The sequence below is a fragment of the Lissotriton helveticus genome, chromosome 3_1 (genome assembly GCF_964261635.1).
Source record: "Lissotriton helveticus chromosome 3_1, aLisHel1.1, whole genome shotgun sequence".
In the NCBI taxonomy this organism is placed as follows: domain Eukaryota; kingdom Metazoa; phylum Chordata; class Amphibia; order Caudata; family Salamandridae; genus Lissotriton; species Lissotriton helveticus.
Window position 1 is genome coordinate 1,158,521,096 of NC_136061.1, and position 21,092 is coordinate 1,158,542,187.

Consider the following 21,092-nt stretch of genomic DNA (forward strand, 5'->3'; position numbering starts at 1 on the left):
CCTTGTTGTTCTTCAGTGATTCCAGAGCGGACCTCTCACCACTGGTGATGTTGTGTCTCACATAGTGTTTTTGGTCAATGGTTCTGAGGACATCTCTCATGACGACACTTTCATATGTCAAGATTTCGTGGGTCACTGAGGATGCTGTGGGCATGAAGGTAGATGGTGGTCTTAGATTAGTGAAGGCTGTCATTGCTGACGTTGGTTTATTCCTAAAGAAATACCTCAGCCTTAGTTTTCTGAAAAACCGTGTCAGTTCAGACTGGATGTTGAATTTATTCGGGTATGCGGTAGGTACATAGGATAGACCTTTACAGAGAATGTTGCTTTCGTTCAAGGAGAGTGTATATTTGGATAGGTTCATGATTGGATTGGTCCTGTTCGCCATGTTGTTCACCATCTGTATGTCTTCCTCCTGGTGCTCCTCTCCCCGTGGTCTTCTTGTTGGAAGCGCACTTGCTTGGGTGTATTGCCTTGTGGTCTCCCGTTGTCCCAGTTCTGTTGGTTGTGTCCTCGGTTCGAGCGGTTGTTCCATGATCCTCCCCGGCCGCGTCCTCGCGGGGGTCTCCACTGGCTGTCCCCTAAAAAAGGCGGTTGTTGTTCGTGTGGTTGGTACCACTGATCTTGCTGTTGGTAGCTAGTACTGGGAGTGGAGTGATCGTTCTCACTGTCCCCACTGTATGATGAATCAGAAAAATTTGTATATCTTCTGTTGCCTCTGTAGCCTCCCCTGCCTCGGTTGGAAAAGCGGCCCTGGTTATCTTGTCTGTAGTATTCAGGCTGAAGGTACGGGTAAGTCTTTTTGCGGTCGTAGTATTGAATATCTTTGGCGAGTTTTTCCAATTTTTTGTTCTGGGTTTCCACGTCAAAGTCTTTCAAACTCTTCTTTAGTCTGTCAAGAGTATCTTTAGCATCGGAAAAGGCTGAGTGGTTGGCTATCTCGGCCTTGAGGTCATCAATTTCCTTAGTTAGTTGCTCCACTTGGTCTCTGGCGGTCTCAACTCCAAGCACCATCCAGTGCCTGGAGCAGTTATTAGCCACAAAACTGAACCCTTCTTTGAATTTGGGATTATCAACGAAAATGGCGGGTTCGTTTCGGACTTGTAGTCCAGTCGGGATGATATTGGCCTTGAGGTAGCCAGTCAGTAAATGGCCATGGAGTTTGGTACGGACCAATTTTTTCTCTAACCGCTCAAGTTTGTTGATCTTTTCGTTGAGAGAATGATCTACACTGGCATTGGTTGAGCTTAAAAAAGCAGTCCCTGTTTCACCCCCGATAAGGTTCTTAATGTAATCCTCTGTATAGGATAGGGTCTCAAGTTCCATATTGATGTCTCCCTATCTATACACAAAATGTGATTAAATCAAAAAATAATTAGGTATAAGGAAAAACCCTCGCAAGGGAAACCTTGCTCTGAGAGTGTGAGTATGAAAGGGGTAGGCCCTTAAAACTCAGGACCTGGGTCCGTTGGTCAGTACAAATGAGGATGGTCTGAGTATGGCAGATGTAATATACATATATATACAAATTCAGATAGGACCATGTTCACCTTTAAAGTTTAAACCAATCAAAAAAGAATAGAATTATTTGTATTTCTTTCAGGCGTTTTATTCATTCATAGCCAAAGTTGTGTAGAGCAATTTATGATAAAAGACATGTAATTGTTTCATCATTACATTCTGTATTCGAAATCGGTGCTCTCTGTGAAAAGGGAAGGGTAGGTGAATAAGTGAGGGGGACAGAGTAAAGGTGTTGTGACATAAATAGTTGCATCCAAGTTAAAAATGAAAAAACCTCTACAACCAAGCTAATGGGCAAAGGTTCCCAGTTTTACATCACGCATAGATTTATGAGAATACATCTCTTAATTAGCTCCTATGGTGTGTCAAGGAAAAACGGCGTATTTCTACGTTTCGACCCCTGATACGCAAGAAGGGTGATTCACAGCCTCATGTTGGGGTCTTCGTCAGGAAGAGGAAAGAGAGCCTATGGGGTAAGTAAATACATAAATCAGAATTTTACAAGCGTGAACAGGCGTGGTGATAATTTTCAAAATGGTGATGTGGGTAGTTACCTACATCAGCCGATGGTCAATGAATGTGCCGTCTGCAGGAGGGGCTTTCAAATGCTCCAATGGAACTGAAATATAATAGAATAGGTGCCGTCAGGGCCCTATGTTTTGCTAAATCAAAGGTTATAACGGGGGCAAGTAAATAGAGGAACTTACTTGGTGTGCCGGCGAAAACTAGGCACAGGTAGATCTGTCCTCGATGGGGGTGATTTGTCTAAAAACAGAAGGGGAGGCTATTTTGAGCATGGGATTGCCGTGATGGTAAATCAGGTCTACAGCCAATTTGCACTTAATAACTAAAAATTGGTAATACATCAATTACCTTGCAGGGTTGAATTGTCAATGCCACCCTGTTATCCCAAACGCGTGTTCACTCGCGGTGGGGGTCTCAGTGCCGGTACGTTTTACTAAAAATAAAGCGGAGCTGGGTTAAGTTTACTAGATCCGCTAGTCCGGAGCTACAGTGTGTGTTGCCGACCAAGTGAGTGGCCAGTTTGGGCAGTACATACCTTCTTGAATGCGAGCGCGCATCAGCGCTATTGCTTCCCGGCAGCCTGCATCCGAAGAGACTCGCGGTGCAGGCGCTCAATGCCAGTGAAGGCTAGATGCAGAGGGGGCTCGACCCGACGGTCCAATGGGATCGTGGCTGGGTTCGCGCGTTCCCAGAGGCTTGCTTAAAGGGGTAGTGTCCCCTTCTGGGGAAGAGACCTGGCTGTTCGTCATCGGATCGAAGACGATCATTACAGGGGAGGGGAGGAGATCTCAAATGATGTCGCAGGGTATTACCTGGCATATGGGGGTGTGGCATTACCGTCTATGCGCGCCGTTCTACATTTGTATTAACCAGTCACGGAGCAGACAGACTACATCCAATTACATAGCCTGATATTAAACAATAGATCGCCAAGCATTTAGCTCCACCAAATTGACATGTCTAAGACCAGACATTATGTACATAGATATTAATGCTTGAAAGGCATCCATACATATATTTTCTTGTGGACCAATCCCCGGGTAAGGGAAAAACAGGTGGTAATACAGTGTAATCCACTTCTACAGATTTAAAGCAGCATATGGAGAAAAGTACATATGGACGTTGATGCTTAACAAGTTACAACACATAGTATACATTCCACATGGATGTTCTCGAAGCAGTTCTGTGTGATGTCATGTTTTATATTAATGATAGTCATACACAGTGTGGATTCAGGGGGGACAAAAGGCATTATTCCCAGGGTCTATTCGGGATTTAGTCCCGCCATCTGCGAGAAACTGGCCTCCAGTTCATTAAGTCCCTTGGTTATGGTTTGAAACTTCTGCATCCATTTGCATTCCCTTGTGTCCAGTGCGGCAGCTGGGTTACCACCCCGGGGGCCGAGGGTGATTTTTTCAATTATCAACCAGCGAATGGACTCTGGGGGATGGTTTTTCTCAGTAAAGTGCTCAACCAAAGGGGCCCCTAAGGTTGCGCAGCGAATCCTGCTGCAGTGTTGGAAGATGCGGTTCTTTGCTTTTTGCTGCGTTTGTCCAATGTACATCAGGTTGCATGGGCAAAGAATCGCATAAATCACTCCGCTTGTGTTGCAGTTGGTCATTGATTTGAGGTCTACTGTCTGGTCGTTGTACCGTATCTGCTTGGTTTCCAAGCACAGCGGGCAGGCCTTGCATTTTGTACATTTGAAATGGCCCAACAAATCCGGTAAGTTCCATAGGTTCCGAATTGTCGGTGCCGGTGGGGTTTCCAGTAGAGATCTCACCACCGAATCCCTTACGTTCCTTGATCTTTTGAAGGCGTGCATGGGGGGTTCAGGCACTTGCAAAACTTCTCCTACCAGATCCCAGTGTTGGTTCACAATTTTGCGGATGGCGTTGCTCTCGGTGCAGAAGGTGGTGACGCATATCATTCGCTCTTGCGATGTTTTTCTCATCTTTGGTTCCAGTAAAGTTGCCCTGTCTTGAAACCACGCCCTTTTCCTGGATCTCTTCACTAGGCGTTTAGGATAGCCTCTGTCAGTAAGACGGGTGATCAGGTCCTCCGATTCCCTGAAGAAATCTTCTTTAAGGGAACAGTTTCTCCGGAGGCGGAGGAACTGCCCGAATGGCAGGTTGTCTCTTAAGCCCCTGGTATGGTGGCTGGTGTATCTTAACAGGGAATTTCTTTCAGACGGCTTCCGATAGAGGGTGGTGTAGAGGTATCCTTCCTTTTCCTTGATACTGATGTCCAGGAAGTCAATCGATTCTGTGTTGGATTGCATGGTGAACTTGATATCCGGCGATTGGTTGTTCAGCCATGCCAGGAAGGCCTGGAGAGGTTCAAGTTGGCCAGTCCATATCATCAGGACATCATCGATGTATCGATGCCATGATGTAATCATCGCTCTGTAAGGATTGTTGTGTGAGAGGATGGTATCCTTTTCCAATTCAGACATAAAAAGAATAGCTAAGTCTGGAGCAAAGGCCGCGCCCATCGCTACTCCTTTGCTTTGTTCGTAGAAGTTATTTTGGAAAATGAAGAAGTTCCTAGTCATTGCAATATCTAGTAGAGCCACTATGAATTCTGTTGGGACTGGGGTAGGTTGCACCCGTCCGTCCAGCATTCTCCTCATACAGTCCAATGCTGGTCTCTGGGGAATGCTGGTGTATAGGGAGATGATGTCCATCGTTACCAAAATCTGTTCCTCTTTGTTGAATGGCCTTTGGTCAATGTAATTGATAACTTGCATTGTGTCTCTGAGATAGGTAGGAGTGGCCTCTGCTAATGGCTTCAGGAACACGTCAATATACTTGCAAAGGGGCTCCAGCAGGGAGCCACACCCCGAAATGATGGGTCTTCCCGGTGGTTTAACTGGATCCTTGTGCACTTTGGGTAGAACATAGATGGTGGGTGTTCTCGGTTGGTCTACATTTAGATATTCGAACTCCTTCTTGGAGAGAAAGCCCATTTCCAATGCCTTAGTTGTTATGGCAGTGATGTCCGTGCGTATTTCCTTAGTTGGGTCACGCCTTAAAGGTCTGTAGCTTATGCCGTCCGATAGTTGGGATAGAATCTCCGCCTTGTAGTCCTCTACGTCTAGTACCACTATGGATCCGCCCTTGTCTGCTGGCTTAATCACTATTGCCTTGTTGTTCTTCAGTGATTCCAGAGCGGACCTCTCACCACTGGTGATGTTGTGTCTCACATAGTGTTTTTGGTCAATGGTTCTGAGGACATCTCTCATGACGACACTTTCATATGTCAAGATTTCGTGGGTCACTGAGGATGCTGTGGGCATGAAGGTAGATGGTGGTCTTAGATTAGTGAAGGCTGTCATTGCTGACGTTGGTTTATTCCTAAAGAAATACCTCAGCCTTAGTTTTCTGAAAAACCGTGTCAGTTCAGACTGGATGTTGAATTTATTCGGGTATGCGGTAGGTACATAGGATAGACCTTTACAGAGAATGTTGCTTTCGTTCAAGGAGAGTGTATATTTGGATAGGTTCATGATTGGATTGGTCCTGTTCGCCATGTTGTTCACCATCTGTATGTCTTCCTCCTGGTGCTCCTCTCCCCGTGGTCTTCTTGTTGGAAGCGCACTTGCTTGGGTGTATTGCCTTGTGGTCTCCCGTTGTCCCAGTTCTGTTGGTTGTGTCCTCGGTTCGAGCGGTTGTTCCATGATCCTCCCCGGCCGCGTCCTCGCGGGGGTCTCCACTGGCTGTCCCCTAAAAAAGGCGGTTGTTGTTCGTGTGGTTGGTACCACTGATCTTGCTGTTGGTAGCTAGTACTGGGAGTGGAGTGATCGTTCTCACTGTCCCCACTGTATGATGAATCAGAAAAATTTGTATATCTTCTGTTGCCTCTGTAGCCTCCCCTGCCTCGGTTGGAAAAGCGGCCCTGGTTATCTTGTCTGTAGTATTCAGGCTGAAGGTACGGGTAAGTCTTTTTGCGGTCGTAGTATTGAATATCTTTGGCGAGTTTTTCCAATTTTTTGTTCTGGGTTTCCACGTCAAAGTCTTTCAAACTCTTCTTTAGTCTGTCAAGAGTATCTTTAGCATCGGAAAAGGCTGAGTGGTTGGCTATCTCGGCCTTGAGGTCATCAATTTCCTTAGTTAGTTGCTCCACTTGGTCTCTGGCGGTCTCAACTCCAAGCACCATCCAGTGCCTGGAGCAGTTATTAGCCACAAAACTGAACCCTTCTTTGAATTTGGGATTATCAACGAAAATGGCGGGTTCGTTTCGGACTTGTAGTCCAGTCGGGATGATATTGGCCAAAGATATTCAATACTACGACCGCAAAAAGACTTACCCGTACCTTCAGCCTGAATACTACAGACAAGATAACCAGGGCCGCTTTTCCAACCGAGGCAGGGGAGGCTACAGAGGCAACAGAAGATATACAAATTTTTCTGATTCATCATACAGTGGGGACAGTGAGAACGATCACTCCACTCCCAGTACTAGCTACCAACAGCAAGATCAGTGGTACCAACCACACGAACAACAACCGCCTTTTTTAGGGGACAGCCAGTGGAGACCCCCGCGAGGACGCGGCCGGGGAGGATCATGGAACAACCGCTCGAACCGAGGACACAACCAACAGAACTGGGACAACGGGAGACCACAAGGCAATACACCCAAGCAAGTGCGCTTCCAACAAGAAGACCACGGGGAGAGGAGCACCAGGAGGAAGACATACAGATGGTGAACAACATGGCGAACAGGACCAATCCAATCATGAACCTATCCAAATATACACTCTCCTTGAACGAAAGCAACATTCTCTGTAAAGGTCTATCCTATGTACCTACCGCATACCCGAATAAATTCAACATCCAGTCTGAACTGACACGGTTTTTCAGAAAACTAAGGCTGAGGTATTTCTTTAGGAATAAACCAACGTCAGCAATGACAGCCTTCACTAATCTAAGACCACCATCTACCTTCATGCCCACAGCATCCTCAGTGACCCACGAAATCTTGACATATGAAAGTGTCGTCATGAGAGATGTCCTCAGAACCATTGACCAAAAACACTATGTGAGACACAACATCACCAGTGGTGAGAGGTCCGCTCTGGAATCACTGAAGAACAACAAGGCAATAGTGATTAAGCCAGCAGACAAGGGCGGATCCATAGTGGTACTAGACGTAGAGGACTACAAGGCGGAGATTCTATCCCAACTATCAGACGGCATAAGCTACAGACCTTTAAGGCGTGACCCAACTAAGGAAATACGCACGGACATCACTGCCATAACAACTAAGGCATTGGAAATGGGCTTTCTCTCCAAGAAGGAGTTCGAATATCTAAATGTAGACCAACCGAGAACACCCACCATCTATGTTCTACCCAAAGTGCACAAGGATCCAGTTAAACCACCGGGAAGACCCATCATTTCGGGGTGTGGCTCCCTGCTGGAGCCCCTTTGCAAGTATATTGACGTGTTCCTGAAGCCATTAGCAGAGGCCACTCCTACCTATCTCAGAGACACAATGCAAGTTATCAATTACATTGACCAAAGGCCATTCAACAAAGAGGAACAGATTTTGGTAACGATGGACATCATCTCCCTATACACCAGCATTCCCCAGAGACCAGCATTGGACTGTATGAGGAGAATGCTGGACGGACGGGTGCAACCTACCCCAGTCCCAACAGAATTCATAGTGGCTCTACTAGATATTGCAATGACTAGGAACTTCTTCATTTTCCAAAATAACTTCTACGAACAAAGCAAAGGAGTAGCGATGGGCGCGGCCTTTGCTCCAGACTTAGCTATTCTTTTTATGTCTGAATTGGAAAAGGATACCATCCTCTCACACAACAATCCTTACAGAGCGATGATTACATCATGGCATCGATACATCGATGATGTCCTGATGATATGGACTGGCCAACTTGAACCTCTCCAGGCCTTCCTGGCATGGCTGAACAACCAATCGCCGGATATCAAGTTCACCATGCAATCCAACACAGAATCGATTGACTTCCTGGACATCAGTATCAAGGAAAAGGAAGGATACCTCTACACCACCCTCTATCGGAAGCCGTCTGAAAGAAATTCCCTGTTAAGATACACCAGCCACCATACCAGGGGCTTAAGAGACAACCTGCCATTCGGGCAGTTCCTCCGCCTCCGGAGAAACTGTTCCCTTAAAGAAGATTTCTTCAGGGAATCGGAGGACCTGATCACCCGTCTTACTGACAGAGGCTATCCTAAACGCCTAGTGAAGAGATCCAGGAAAAGGGCGTGGTTTCAAGACAGGGCAACTTTACTGGAACCAAAGATGAGAAAAACATCGCAAGAGCGAATGATATGCGTCACCACCTTCTGCACCGAGAGCAACGCCATCCGCAAAATTGTGAACCAACACTGGGATCTGGTAGGAGAAGTTTTGCAAGTGCCTGAACCCCCCATGCACGCCTTCAAAAGATCAAGGAACGTAAGGGATTCGGTGGTGAGATCTCTACTGGAAACCCCACCGGCACCGACAATTCGGAACCTATGGAACTTACCGGATTTGTTGGGCCATTTCAAATGTACAAAATGCAAGGCCTGCCCGCTGTGCTTGGAAACCAAGCAGATACGGTACAACGACCAGACAGTAGACCTCAAATCAATGACCAACTGCAACACAAGCGGAGTGATTTATGCGATTCTTTGCCCATGCAACCTGATGTACATTGGACAAACGCAGCAAAAAGCAAAGAACCGCATCTTCCAACACTGCAGCAGGATTCGCTGCGCAACCTTAGGGGCCCCTTTGGTTGAGCACTTTACTGAGAAAAACCATCCCCCAGAGTCCATTCGCTGGTTGATAATTGAAAAAATCACCCTCGGCCCCCGGGGTGGTAACCCAGCTGCCGCACTGGACACAAGGGAATGCAAATGGATGCAGAAGTTTCAAACCATAACCAAGGGACTTAATGAACTGGAGGCCAGTTTCTCGCAGATGGCGGGACTAAATCCCGAATAGACCCTGGGAATAATGCCTTTTGTCCCCCCTGAATCCACACTGTGTATGACTATCATTAATATAAAACATGACATCACACAGAACTGCTTCGAGAACATCCATGTGGAATGTATACTATGTGTTGTAACTTGTTAAGCATCAACGTCCATATGTACTTTTCTCCATATGCTGCTTTAAATCTGTAGAAGTGGATTACACTGTATTACCACCTGTTTTTCCCTTACCCGGGGATTGGTCCACAAGAAAATATATGTATGGATGCCTTTCAAGCATTAATATCTATGTACATAATGTCTGGTCTTAGACATGTCAATTTGGTGGAGCTAAATGCTTGGCGATCTATTGTTTAATATCAGGCTATGTAATTGGATGTAGTCTGTCTGCTCCGTGACTGGTTAATACAAATGTAGAACGGCGCGCATAGACGGTAATGCCACACCCCCATATGCCAGGTAATACCCTGCGACATCATTTGAGATCTCCTCCCCTCCCCTGTAATGATCGTCTTCGATCCGATGACGAACAGCCAGGTCTCTTCCCCAGAAGGGGACACTACCCCTTTAAGCAAGCCTCTGGGAACGCGCGAACCCAGCCACGATCCCATTGGACCGTCGGGTCGAGCCCCCTCTGCATCTAGCCTTCACTGGCATTGAGCGCCTGCACCGCGAGTCTCTTCGGATGCAGGCTGCCGGGAAGCAATAGCGCTGATGCGCGCTCGCATTCAAGAAGGTATGTACTGCCCAAACTGGCCACTCACTTGGTCGGCAACACACACTGTAGCTCCGGACTAGCGGATCTAGTAAACTTAACCCAGCTCCGCTTTATTTTTAGTAAAACGTACCGGCACTGAGACCCCCACCGCGAGTGAACACGCGTTTGGGATAACAGGGTGGCATTGACAATTCAACCCTGCAAGGTAATTGATGTATTACCAATTTTTAGTTATTAAGTGCAAATTGGCTGTAGACCTGATTTACCATCACGGCAATCCCATGCTCAAAATAGCCTCCCCTTCTGTTTTTAGACAAATCACCCCCATCGAGGACAGATCTACCTGTGCCTAGTTTTCGCCGGCACACCAAGTAAGTTCCTCTATTTACTTGCCCCCGTTATAACCTTTGATTTAGCAAAACATAGGGCCCTGACGGCACCTATTCTATTATATTTCAGTTCCATTGGAGCATTTGAAAGCCCCTCCTGCAGACGGCACATTCATTGACCATCGGCTGATGTAGGTAACTACCCACATCACCATTTTGACAATTATCACCACGCCTGTTCACGCTTGTAAAATTCTGATTTATGTATTTACTTACCCCATAGGCTCTCTTTCCTCTTCCTGACGAAGACCCCAACATGAGGCTGTGAATCACCCTTCTTGCGTATCAGGGGTCGAAACGTAGAAATACGCCGTTTTTCCTTGACACACCATAGGAGCTAATTAAGAGATGTATTCTCATAAATCTATGCGTGATGTAAAACTGGGAACCTTTGCCCATTAGCTTGGTTGTAGAGGTTTTTTCATTTTTAACTTGGATGCAACTATTTATGTCACAACACCTTTACTCTGTCCCCCTCACTTATTCACCTACCCTTCCCTTTTCACAGAGAGCACCGATTTCGAATACAGAATGTAATGATGAAACAATTACATGTCTTTATCATAAATTGCTCTACACAACTTTGGCTATGAATGAATAAAACGCCTGAAAGAAATACAAATAATTCTATTCTTTTTTGATTGGTTTAAACTTTAAAGGTGAACATGGTCCTATCTGAATTTGTATATATATGTATATTACATCTGCCATACTCAGACCATCCTCATTTGTACAGCTTCGTGAGTTGGCGTAGCAACCAGCTGTACTAGTCCTAAGGACTCAAGCTCTGTTAGTAATGAAATAGTATCATTATTGTGAATATTTTCCAGATGGAAATTAAAGTCCCCTAGGATGGTAAAAGGGTCCTCTATCACTAAAGATTCCAGCAAATTATTAAGAGTAGCAAAACCTGGTTCCTGGGGGTCTGTAAAGAAAGATTCCTTTAAAGTTTTGTGAAGGGGTTAGCAAGATAGAAAAGTAAATGGCTTCACACGTTAAAGATGGTACATGAGTTATTCTAATAGAAAGATTGTTGCGTGAGATTATCGACAATCCACCTCCTTTTTTGTTTATTCTGCCCTGTCTCTGAGAAGTATAGCCTTCAGGAGTGGCCACCGCCAAATCTGGTTCGGAGGCTTGGTCGGTCCATGTCTCTGTAATAAACAGTATGTCAATGGTACGGTCTGGGATAAAATCTGCTATTTCTTGCTTATGTTTGCTCAAAGAGTGAGCATTAATAAGTGCAGTTACTGTGGTCAACGTTTTATTATTAACCATACCACGAGTGGTGATAGCATTTCGGGTAGGAGATAATGATAACTTGAAATCACAGTGGGGACATGTTATTTTCTGGTTTTTGTCCAGATCCTCCAATCCCAAGACAATACAGTTATTATCAGAAACCTGAAATATGATGTTTACAACTGACATATAATTCTGTTAGATGCATTGGTAAGCAACCAAAGAGAGATTTGTAATGGAGATGCAAATGATCAAATAAATCAATACATTTAAAAAAAAAACAAAGGTGTATGGGCTTCCCATGCTGTGATTGGGCCATAGCCCCACTCCAAAAGAGGCAAACCAGTCTTTATGCCCCTAGGGGCAGAGATAGGGTTTATCCCCCAGCTTGGCCCGAGGGGGCAGAAATATCACCAGACACCAGGGATTTCCATATGGCACCAAAACAAACAAAAAGGATTGGGTGGCCTAACATGGCATCAATCCATACCCAAACCCACAGAAGGGGCAATAGAGTGTTCCTTCCCCTCTAGGGGCAGATAATAGGTTTGGCCCAATTGAGGAGTTTTGTCTAGTTCCTACATAACCTACACAGGAACTGCGTTTTGGATAACATAAACTGTAGGATAGGTGGCAGACTGGTTCCGTGCACCCTCACTGGGTATGTTAGCCTGTCTGTTTCAGCTAGCTCACAGTGCCACTATAATCTCCTCTTACCAAGGAGAGAATAGATTCTGGCACCCTCAGAACATAAAAACCCTAATCCATCAGAATCGTGGAAACAATATACTACCTTTTGCTCAGTCACTCATGCTCACTTTGTTTGTCTCGGAGATACACAGAATAAACATACTGGGCATTTTGTCAATAAGAATTTATTGAAAAGTTGATATTCTAGCGTAGAATAGATGAGCTGTAATAACCATTAGACAGTAGCAGAGATATATGATTAGCAGTACTACAAATGTAAAGGGATGGTACAGTTCTATCATTTTGCAGTAATCATGAATATATAAAAGTACATAAAATACATGCTAAAAAGTGCGTACTCCTACGATGCCTCCCTAACTAGATGTACCTAAATGTACTTAGCATCTGTGTAGGTGTTATGCCAAGAATCCCCATAGGATCTAGTCAACCCCATTACCTTGGAATGAGAGAATATGGGACCCCGTCCTGGTCTCGAGTTGGAATCCCTGTGAGGGATGTTTGACGACTGTGAGCTGGAGTGTCTGCATGCAGGAACCTCAGAGTCTCTGGTTAGTGTGTCAGCCTGGAAGTCTCAGTCTCCTCTGTCTTTGTAAGCAAGATGCTATGTATGTATACCCATAGGTCTCCCCAGGGGTCCTACCTTGCTGGGTTACTGTGTCAGACTGAAGGATGATGTCGGGCCTGATTTATACAGAGATATTATACCGGAGATGGTAATCATGCTGTGCTTCAAAGAAACCTCATGCATAATGTATGAGATTCGAACTAGGGAAAAACTTGCGTTCTGAATGGAGTGTCGTATCTAGGTAAAAGGTCAGTTCCTAAGAACCGGTATGTATGTAATGTAGGGAAGAATATAGGTGAAAGGTTGCAATGCTACCTGCACCTATGTAGGGTACCTATATGGAATATAACACCCACTCCTCTTCCAACTGGACAACATATGTAGCTTATCACTGTACTACTAGCCTAACTAGATAATATAGGTATGCTCAAAGTTCATAAAATATTTATTTTGCAAAAATGTTTAAAAACATCTACAAAATGTCTAAAAACTTTACAAATTAAAAGAAAATGATTTACAAGCCATAGCTCTAAAGTGCCCACAATTATAGTCCGAACCACTATCAGCATTAGAAAGCCGTGTATGCCTAAAAAATGAAAGGAATGTCAATTTTGTTTATAAAAACATCTCTTTAGCTAAAATATTTAAAACTTCTACAACAAAATTCTTTTCAAAAACTTAAAAGTGTCAAAAAAAAGTTTGCAAGCCAGAGCTCTAAAGTACCCATAGTTATAGTCCGATCACTATAAGCATTAGAAAGCCATGTATGCCCAATAAATGAAAGGAATGTCAATTTTGTTTTTGAGTTCCAAATTTAAGTTTGTTTGAAAATGGTGAATTTCTGCCAGCACACAACAAATCAAATGAGTCAATTGTTTATGTGTCCTCGCTGGTAGACGCAATATTTAATTGCTTGCTTCCCCAGTAGACGGCCCCTGTAGCACCTCGCAGAGTACGTCAATTGAGCACAGATGATGTCCCACGCTGTCTGCAGCTGGTGCTGGGGCAGCCTGTGCGCCTTCCAAAGCCTGGGTGTCAGTGGAGGAGCCAGTGTCCATACCAACAGGTGCAATCACTACCTGTGATGGCTCAAGGAATGCCGCCATCAACATTGGAATACGCTGAAGACACTGCAGAACATGGGCCGTTATCGATAGTAGAGCATTGATGTACGGTTGTGCACATGATGGAAGTGTCAAACAAAGGTCTAACACGCATTCTTCTCCACAAAACAGACACCGAGGACAGGTAAGATGCAGTCCATCCAGACTGGTCGAAATGACAGGAACCAGTTGCACTTAGTTCTGTTAGGCGAGGCGTGTCTAGATGTTGTACCATGTGGTCACGTATTTACGCTCCAGGAGTGCTTTTTCCATCTCCTTGGTGACTGGGATGTCCATTGCGTAGAAGATAGAAGACAATCAGGATACCTGCTATTAGAAACAGGATTCGCAGAAGTCCTCCAAAGATGCTTCCGAATATGCAGTGTATGAAGTTTGGTATAACTCCAAGTACCGTCTAAAAGGTGCCCAGAAGTCCAGAACCTATGGTCTTAAATTGGTGGACTATGCCTGTTGTATCAGACATGTTAAATATATGATTTACCATTTCTATGAAATGGAAAGGACAGTTTGTATGGATAAGCGCCTGTATCTCTGCCGAAGACCTTGCAATCTGGAGATTAAAAGTCTCTCAAGCAGAGGTTAAGGTCATAGATTTCTGTAAAAGCATGGCTTTCATTCTGCTTAGGTATCAAACACAACAAGGGCACCCATACGAGTCAGCACAGGACCTCGGGGAACATATTTATAAAAACAACAGTGGTCCCATGCATTTAACAATGAGCACAAGCATTCAATATAGACACAATGGAAACTATATTCAGTAGGGTGACTTATCCAGCCGGAAAGAGGTCACAAATTTTTACTATACAAAAATTCACAAAGGATGCCTTCACAGTTCTTTAAGAGTAGAGCACAAGCCTGTACCCTACCGTTTTCAGATTGGCATAGTGAAAAGATAGTTAAACAGCAAAGAAAGGCATTTAGGCAGAAGTTAAGGATTTCTGTACAGTGAATCATAAGCAGAAATTCAGATCACACCATTACAGTCGTATTCCATACAGTATATATTTCATAGTATATGGTGTTACAACAAAGTCGACGACGTTTCGATCCCATTTAGAAAAATCAAAAGGATCATCATCAGGACATCATAATTGCCTAAACAATATAAGCCACAATAGCCACGGGGCATGCACTGGGGACAGTACAGGCAGCCTTCACATGAACAAGGAATGTGTGCTCACAGCATCGTTTCGGATTCGGTGGTTACCGCAGCTGACTTGGGCTCGATAAGCGTGGCTAACCGCTCCGGATAGGAGAGCCTGGATCGGTCCTCGGGTGGAGGCGGGCTGTGACCGGGTGTGTGGTCTTGACTGAGAGTCCAAATGAACAGTTGGATTCCCTTAAATTATGGGAAACCACAATCGCGCGCCAGCGGATTGCTTGGTCGCGTTTCAGGGAGGCGTGGGTGGGCCTTCAATAGTCTTCCCTGACGGTAGCCCTCAGGCTCAGGGCTACCGTCAGGGAAGACTATTGAAGGCCCACCCACGCCTCCCTGAAACGCGACCAAGCAATCCGCTGGCGCGTGATTGTGGTTTCCCATAATTTAAGGGAATCCAACTGTTCATTTGGACTCTCAGTCAAGACCACACACCCGGTCACAGCCCGCCTCCACCCGAGGACCGATCCAGGCTCTCCTATCCGGAGCGGTTAGCCACGCTTATCGAGCCCAAGTCAGCTGCGGTAACCACCGAATCCGAAACGATGCTGTGATCACACATCCCTTGTTCATGTGAAGGCTGCCTGTACTGTCCCCCAGTGCATGCCCCGTGGCTATTGTGGCTTATATTGTTTAGGCAATTATGATGTCCTGATGATGATCCTTTTGATTTTTCTAAATGGGATCGAAACGTCGTCGACTTTGTTGTAACACCATATACTATGAAATATATACTGTATGGAATACGACTGTAATGGTGTGATCTGAATTTCTGCTTATGGTTCACTGTACAGAAATCCTTAACTTCTGCCTAAATGCCTTTCTTTGCTGTTTAACTATCTTTTCACTATGCCAATCTGAAAACGGTAGGGTACAGGCTTGTGCTCTACTCTTAAAGAACTGTGAAGGCATCCTTTGTGAATTTTTGTATAGTAAAAATTTGTGACCTCTTTCCGGCTGGATAAGTCACCCTACTGAATATAGTTTCCATTGTGTCTATATTGAATGCTTGTGCTCATTGTTAAATGCATGGGACCACTGTTGTTTTTATAAATTCATTCTGCTTAGAGCATTAAACAGTGTTAAAGAAATATTCAGTGAAGGCCATAAAGGCGCCTCCCTGACTGTATGTGTCGGTGGAAACAATACTTGCATACAAGTAACCCTGGAGCTCACGTTTAGTAGATATGCGATGTCCAGGAGCATTCCGCAGCAGCCTTGACTATTCAGCATCAAGTAACTCCCATTCGAAAGTAGCCTGAATGCTGGAGTAGTCACTGCAGTTGGGGCACCCCTGAAATGACAGGACAAGTTTGCTACTGAACCATTGCAAGCCTGTGTGGCATTATATCCTGACATATGAGAGATCCACTTAAAGCGTTCTCACAGTTTGTACCGCTTAGAGACACTTCTCGATCCCCACTCTGTCAATGAAATCTGTATGGTAATTCCCATGATCCCTTAACGTATTCCTTACCCATGTTTTCATATCTGCCTGCCTGCATTTGTTCAAGGCAACACTGAAACTAAAAAAGCAGTGACCGGTAGAGTTATGCGGCCATGGATTAGCCATTCTGCGGACAGTGATTCTGCCACTGTAAATGGTAATCTATCCAGTTTTTTGATATGCAGCATTGTATATTTTGCTCCCCTTTGTGCCATATCTATCTGTTTATCTGCTAGATTGTATTAAAAAAACAGAGACGTGCTGTTGCTAAAATGCCAAGGCACATAGCCTGCACGCTAAGATTGCAGTGTCCAGCTTAATAACATAATTGAACTTAATTGAGATCGCCCATGTTGTAATATGGCCAAAACTTGTTTTAGTATGTCTATCGCAATGCTGCCTAAGGAATATATCCTGGAGGCCAATGTTGTTAACCCATTGTCTATCACTGCTAGGGATTTTTCCAGATTTATACGGTCTGTTTCCCGTAATCTGTCTAATGCCTCTTGTTGGTTTATTTTCCATATTTCATTGTAGGCAGCATAAATGCCAGCATAAATAAAACATTTCTGACTTGGCGTCCTGGGACCTAGTAAAAAATCCCTAAGATCCACATCCTGTGACAGTAAGGATAAGTGTTGTTTCACCTGTGTGAGTGTTGAGGTTATTAGCTAATCAAGGCACAACTTCCAAACACTGTAGGATGTCACTACCCCTGAATGTTCTCTCTGTACATAACGTGGATCTGGCCTATGGATAGCGAACCCTTGGGTTTTACCCATAAATCTTGCCTGACAGCTATTTGTGTCTGTGGGCCAAATCAACCATTTCTTCTAAAAGGGGTCTGATCTATTGTATTGTATGATGTCATCTAATGTAACCTCTTTATGTGATGCTTCTTTACCCTCGGGTGTCTCGGTGTGTGATGGAGTTGGCAGCCGAGGTGGGTTCAAGTCTTTGTTCTTGGCTAGTCCAAGACAAGATGTCACTGTCTCATTCAAAAACATGATCTGCTGAGGGATAAGGCAAGTTCTAAACAAAGCTTCCATTCCCTGAACTTACCATTCTCTAGTACCTCAGACTGATTTTAAGTCTATGGTGTCTTTCCATAAGTCTTATCCTTGTTCAGACAACTGGGCAATAAAGGATGCAGAGTAAATCTGTTTGGTGTTTGTTAACATATTTTTCTGTGCTGATGTTCATGTAATCTCATAATAATATGAGGCTGGGTCAGACATATCAAACCCTGAAAAATATGGAAACTTTTGTGTAAATGTTTTTGAACTGCTTTTTTGGCGGTTTTGGACAATGTTCCCACTGTTGGTATCTGAACACAATTCTAGGGTTAGCAGATTTAGGCAAAAAGTGATGACCATAATGTTGAAAACAATACATCATTACGAAATCTGATGTGCTTTCCAATGTTTCACCTTTAGAAAATGCAGCAGATTTTTCTAAATCAGACAACATGTTATTTACAGCTTCAAAGTCCCAATCATCGGAAAATGTACTTGCGGTAATGATATCACTCAACTATATTTTAAATAAATGAGAAATTTAAAAAATTTCGGTCGGGATAAATATATAGTAATCAACCTTGTCCCAAACTATACCATCAAGTATAGGAACTGCTGTAATGTTCACTGATGACAAGTCTCTTTGTTCCTGATGGGATGATTGATGTGGTTTTAAAATTAAATTCACCTTTTTGGCTGCAGAGCTTTGTCGAAGGTATTTTCCATTAACAACCATACTAAAAACTATTACTAAGCCTTCAGAGAAAAGAAAGAAAAGTATCCCGGTGATTACCCATAGTTCTACCCAAGGTGACACCAGGTAAGTCTTTTTAAGAAAGCTCAGAAACTCTTTAACTTACTGCTTGCATGATTGTTAGGCTGGCGTCCTTTCATGTCCACTTGGATCCAAAGAAAATGAATCAAAGTTTATGAAGTAGCCAGAAGTAGTTCGATCAATTGTTGGTATTGCATCTGGATTTGTGGAAATCGTAGTTTGCTCTTGTTGAGGCATGTTGATATAGACATCTGTATTTGGTCGATTTGAAATTTGACTTTCACTTTGATTCTGAATTTTAACTTAAGGTTCAACAGGAATGAGTTCCATAGCATTATTGCATAGTCCATCATTCCGTACAGGGGACTCTTCAAACGTGATGAGTCTTTAGGTTTGAACTTCTTAAATTGTAACAAGAGGAGGGTGTCTGCTACTTTGGAGTCCACATGGCCAACTACTCAGTATGGGCCACACTGTGTGGTTTGATTAGGTCGATTGAGACAAATCTTTTCTCTTTTTTTCCAGCAAGAGGTGGTAGAAATACAGTTCTTGTTCCTTCAACTGCTAGGACCTATACAGGCTTTCTGTAGGATGGCCCAGATTCTTTCTTGTCTGCTTCTTTCTCTCTGACCAGATCCCTGACTTTTGGGATCCAGACAGGTCTTGCCGTGACTGATTTGACTTCCCCAGTGGTGATCTGCTTCAGATGGATATTACTTTGTTTTGTCCTGGATTCATTTAGACCCACTAAAACAGCCAAACGATCATGGATGTCAAAAGGTTTTTCATCCGCCACTGCGCCTTCACAATCAAAATCAAGTACCCACATTCTTGTCCCAAATAGGACCTCATATGGAATTATCCCCCCCCCCAGAGAACCTCTTGGCATATTGTTCAAAGCCCACTGCACTCCATACAGATGTTTTACCCAGCTCTTACCCGTGCCTAATACTCTAGCCGGTAAAGACTGCTTTAAGTCTCAGTTTTTCTTCTCCATGATCGAATTTCCCTCGGGCCTCGCCTGGCCTCCTTGTAAGCCCAAGAGCTAAATGCAGGACCCTGGTCAGAATGTAATGTGCTAATTGCGTATGTCCTGATGAAGACTCGTTAATCTTTTATAACGGTCGAGCGTCAGCGGAGCATTGGGGCCACATCCATAGGAATCTTGAGCAGGAATCCACTGCAACCATGATATACCTGTAAGCCCCATCTCTTTGTAAGGGGCCCAGTAGTCCAAGTATGCACACCCTAGTGGTTTGTCAGATAATAATAATGGTGTCTGCGCTGGACGTGTTACGGTGGAACCTTTCATCTGCTGGCAGATGTCGCATTTCAAGGCATAGTCTTTGGTCTGCTTTGTTAATCCAGGCCACCAATAGCTTTGTTTCAATAAAGAAACATTTGCTGTGACTCCTTCACATGCAGAACCTATCCTTTTTGGGTGCTGCTAGAATTAAAGCTAACCTACGATCCATGTTTGGAATTACTCTATCCCCCACTCCAGGAATCTGAACAAATGGAATGTTATTGGCATCTAACTTGTAGGAGTACTTGAGAGGAAATCTTTTTGGTACTGCTTTGCTGTTTTTGCTTGAAGCAATGACAGCCACCATAATCTCACCGTCTATTTTCATTTTAGAACGAGTGATTGCAGCTATGGAAGCTGTGCGTACAGCCCCCTTTGCGGCCTCATCAGCCAATTAATTCCCTTCAACGTGAACGTCATCACGCTGATGACTCAGTGTATGTATCACGTGAGCCATCAGTAGTTCGGTTTTCAACTCCACTACCTGTTCCCATAGCATTTTGTGCTAAATTGTGCCACCTTTTGCATCTTAGAACCCTTTTTAAATCGAGTGCTGCAAATATTCATTATATGACTGTACACAGTAAAATGAATCACACACAATTAGTGTGGAGAAATCTCGATTCATATTTACCCTTGCCTCTATCAAGGCTTTTAACTCTGCCAGCGGTGCCGTGCAGTCTCCTTGAGATTGCGTTTTTGTGCAACATAGATGGAACTTTCCATCCCGCATGCGACCTTTAACAATTGCACATGCCGCGCTATATTGTTGTTTAATTCCTATGGCCAGTTGAGCTGATCCTTCAGTGTAAATTATATATTTATACTGATCTAGAGGCATTATTACACTTGGTAGAGGATATTCTTGTTTGTATTCCAGGAATGCTTCTGTCTTTAGATTTGGGTCATACCTATATGTATCCATCACAGATGTAAAGCTTTAGCACTAGGAAGGCTTGTTTTTGTCTCAGACTCTAAGGCTGGAACCAGAGTCACTACTATAATTTATTTCCCCTGAGCCGGTGCTCTTTCTCGTGCTACAGCACTCTGTACTGCTGTAAGGATCTTTTCTGTGGATACGAAGCGCATCTCAGTATTTGTGTACAAATGTGATTTGTATGCAATTGGTACTGTTTCACCTTCATTATATGTCAGATAGGTGTACCCAGATAGACCCGCAATTATACGGATCACCAGGTTGCATACGTTTACGCGTGTCTGTAAGTGTTTGGAAGCTATCATGTCAGCTTGTAAGGAACAAAGTGTATCTGTGTGTTCCTGTGTCCATTGTCATACAGAAAATTAAGTCGTAGAAAGGTTTTACTCTTTCTGCGTAATCTAAAATGTATGTTCTACCAAAATTTAGGAATCCCAAGATTGATTGTAATTTTTTAAATGATTTTGGAAGTTAGAGCAGCGCGCATTTTTTTAAAAAATTGTCTGCCAGGCTTTTTCCTTCACTTAAAAGCTCATATCCTAAAAACAGGACACTGAGGTGGGCAATTTTTGATTTTTTAAAGTTTAATTTGTAGCCCTCAAATGCAAACCCCAAAATGATGGTATTAACTCTTCAAGTGCTCCTCTAGGTCATTGTTCGTCAGATAAATATCATCTACATAG